This window comes from Oncorhynchus tshawytscha, linkage group LG25 (genome assembly GCF_018296145.1).
Source record: "Oncorhynchus tshawytscha isolate Ot180627B linkage group LG25, Otsh_v2.0, whole genome shotgun sequence".
NCBI lineage: Eukaryota > Metazoa > Chordata > Actinopteri > Salmoniformes > Salmonidae > Oncorhynchus > Oncorhynchus tshawytscha.
Genome location: NC_056453.1, coordinates 6478985 through 6483274, shown reverse-complemented (window position 1 = coordinate 6483274; position 4290 = coordinate 6478985).

Genomic DNA, 4290 nt, shown 5'->3' with positions numbered 1-4290 from the left:
CCTCGTGGGCTTAGCGCAACTGTTTAACCCCATCAAAACCAAAAATATAAGCTTGTTTTACTATATTGTTTAACATTGTAATACATTTTTTTAAACTATAATTTTGATCTCATGGATGGTCAGTTATTGCATCTAGTCCTGTCTATGAATTTGAGAGTGGTTACATTTCTCCAGTCCCACCCCTAAGCTGTTTACCTAAGACCGTGGCTGGCTGGCCACTTTCTTGTGTTTGAACTGCAGATTGCCCCTTCAATCAAATTCAAATTACAGTGCATTTGGAAAGTATTCAGATGCATTTGGAAAGTAATTCAGAGGCATTTGGAAAGTATTCAGACCCATTTGGAAAGTATTCAGAGGCATTTGGAAAGTATTCAGAGGCATTTGGAAAGTATTCAGAGGCCTTTGGAAAGTATTCAGAGGCATTTGAAAAGTATTCAGAGGCATTTGGAAAGTATTCAGAGGCATTTGGAAAGTATTCAGAGGCATTTGGAAAGTATTCAGAGGCATTTGGAAAGTATTCAGATGCATTTGGAAAGTATTCAGAGGCATTTGGAAAGTATTCAGAGGCATTTGGAAAGTATTCAGATGCATTTGGAAAGTATTCAGAGGCATTTGGAAAGTATTCAGAGGCATTTGGAAGGTATTCAGAGGCATTTGGAAAGTATGCAGAGCCATTTGGAAAGTATTCAGATGCATTTGGAAAGTATTCAGAGGCATTTGGAAAGTATTCAGAGGCATTTGGAAAGTATTCAGAGGCATTTGGAAAGTATTCAGAGGCATTTGGAAAGTATGCAGAGCCATTTGGAAAGTATTCAGAGGCATTTGGAAAGTATTCAGAGGCATTTGGAAAGTATTCAGAGGCATTTGAAAAGTATTCAGAGGCATTTGAAAAGTATTCAGACCCATTTACTTTTTTTTCTTCTAATGTTGTTACGTTTGACTTATTCTAAAATGTATTTAAAAATAATATAATCAATCTACACACAATACCTCATGACCAAGCAAGAACAGTTTAGACATTTTTACAAACATTTGAATGTACATTTGCGTAAGTATTCAGACCCTTTACTCCGTACTCTGTTGAAGCACCTTTGGCAAAGATTACAGACTCTACGTGGGTATGGGGCTACAAGCTTGGCACACCTGTATTTGGAGAGTTTATCCCATTATTCTCTGCAGGATAAACTCAAACTCCCCACTCAAACTTGGATGGTGCTGCTGCACAGCGATTTTCAGGTCTCTCTAGAAATGTTAGATCGGGTTCAAGACCAGGCTCTGGCTGAGCCACTCAAGGACATTGAGACTTCTTCCAAAGCCACTCCACATTGTATTGGCTGTGTACGTAGGGTTGTTGTCCTTCTGAAAGGTTCTCCCACTTCGAGTTCCTATGTGGAGCTATCAGAGTGACCAACAGATTCTTGGTCACCTCCCTGGTTGGCAGGGCTGCCAACTCTAGGAAGAGTCTTGGTGGTTCCAAACTTCTTCCATTTAAGAATGATGGAGGCCACGGTGTTCTTGGGCACCTTCAATTCTGCAGAAATCTATTGGTACCCTTCCCCAGATCTGTGCCTTGACACAATCCTGTCTGAGCTCTACGGACAATTCCGTCGACCTCGTGGCTTGGTTTTTGCTCTGACATGCACTGTCAACTGTGGGACGTTATATAGACCGGTGTGTGCCTTTTCAAATCATGTCCAATTGAATCAACCAATCAAGTTGTAGAAGCATCTCAAGGATGATCAATGGAAACGGGATGCATCCTAGCTCAATTTCAAGTCTCATAGCAAAGAGTCTGAATACTTATGTAAATAAGGTATGTTTATTTAATACATTTGCAAAAAAAAATTTAAACCTGTTGTGTGTATATTGATGAGGATTTTGTTTATTTAATACATTTTAGAATAAGGCAGTAACGTAACAATGTGGAAAAAGTCAAGGGGTCTGAATATTTTCCAGATGCACTGTATACAGAGCCTGCATTGAGATATCAATATGTTTAATATACATTATATCTCAAAGCGATACTCCAGACTGTATATTGTGGCGGTTTCGGCACTATGATCTTGGTAAGGCAGGGTTTACACATACAAACGCACACCACCAGTCCACGTGAAGGGTTAACATGGTTTATTTTTCTATCAGGTGCCGGCAGTGTTCATGATATATACAAAACTCAAACAAAGTAAATATGTCGTCACCAGTGGAAGGGCCTCCACCCTTGGTCTTTGGGGTTATTCCGGTAAACCTCCTTCGTATGCTCAGTCTCTCCAATAGCAGCAGCAGCAGCCTCCGCCTCCTCCGCCGCCGCCTCCTCCTCCTCCTCCTCCTCTGTCGTCGTCGTCGTCGTCGTCATCGCCGCCGCCGCCGCCGCCGCCGCCGCCGCCTCCTCCTCCTCCTCCTCCTCCTCGTTCACCAGGGGCCAAAGGAAAGGCAAAGAAAGCAAACCCAGGGAGCGGTTAAGTAGAGGCCCTAATTGGTTTCACCTGTCTGACTTTTAGCCTAATTACAACTGGAGACAGGTGTGGCTGTTTTGCTGTAGTCTGGTATTTTCCCTTGAGCTGTCCATGGTCCTGCCTCTAGGGAATACTGGCAGCCAGAAAACACAGAAACCTTGCAGGCACATACCGTCCATCCACCACACAACCCCTGAAACCGCTACAATATATATATTAGTTATAGTGGGCAGCAGTGGAATATGGGTATTATCATTATGATCATTTAGTTTGCTGAAATAAAGTATTTGCATAATAAATTGTTTTATGGAAACTATGGCTCCCGAGTGGCGCAGCAGTCTCTGGCACTGCATCCCAGTGCTAGATGCATCATTACAGACCCTGGTTCGATTCCAGGCTGTATCACAACCGGCATGATTGGGAGTCCCATAGAGCGACACACAATTGGCCCAGCATCGTGAGGGTTTGACCAGGGTAGGCTGTAATTGTAAATAAGAATTTGTTCTTAACTGACTTGCCTAGTTAAATAAAGGTTTAAAAATATATAAAATACTCAAAGTTGAATCAGTTGTTTGGGTCCCACACTCAACCAGACATAGATTGAGTCAATATTATTATACCATTGCACTTTGGTGTACCTTGGTGCGGGATCACCCTGTGCTGGAATAATTATATTAAAATGAGGTCTGAGAACAATAGTATGAGCAGCAGGGTTTAATATTACCATAGGGATGGGTGATTAACACTGTCTACAACTGGTTACTGTTCTGGGGCTGTATTCACACAGCGCTCCTACAGTAAGATTGCTGATCTAAGTTCCTCTGTCCATGTAATCTTATTCATAAAGATCTAAGGCAAAACTGATCCTAGAGCAGCGTCTCGCTTTGTGAATACGCACCTTGGTCTTTACAACATTGAAGCCATTATCTTTGACCCAAGAAATACCTTTGAGTGGTCAGAGAAGAGGGAAGCTGTGGGAGGAGTCCCAGGGCTGACAGAGGAGGAGGGTGGAATCCTCCTGCACTACACTCATCCATCTTGACTATAATTACCTGAACCTGCTGTTCCCACCAGGAATCTCCTCAGCCCAGCCAAGTGTGTCAGAAAGACTTCAGCTAACCTGACAGCTTCTCTTTCCTCCATTTCCCTCCCTCTTTCCTTCCCTCCTTGTCTCTCTCCTTCACCCCCTCACAGAACAATGCCAAGAGAATGCACAATGCACAGCTAGAAATCAGGTGTCATAATATAATACCGTTATCAAATATCACTTACCAATGTCTCTCCCTTCCCCCTTCCTTTTCGCTCTCTCTCAGGCAGATGGATGCAGGATTATTAATGATTAGAGAGGGCAGAGAAAGAGAGTGTTTTCTACACTGGTCATAAGGACTATCTCTGTCTGACATGATGACATAGACCCTCCACATGCTCCCTGGACAGTGACAAAGCCCATCAAAATCTCTATTTCTCTCTCCCATTTTCTCTAGGGTGATATCTGAAGCCCAGTGATCAATCGATGGGAAAGGGATATGGCATAGAAATATGACACCTCGTATCTGGAGAGAAGGGTTCTTTGCCCATTAGCAGCCCAACCAGAGGCAGAGGGAAGAATGGGGTGTTCGAAGAGAAAGATGTGGGCAGATAAAGTGGGAACGAGACAAGCAGGACGCTTTGTGTATTATACAATTTGTTCACAATTCACATACCATCCACAAGTATAGAAAACTGAACAGGTTCATAGAGAAAATAGAATGTGATGTTCCAAAATAATGTTGAATCATTTGTAATAATGTTGATAATAGCAGTAGTAATGATAATAGTAATAATATAGTGATAATAA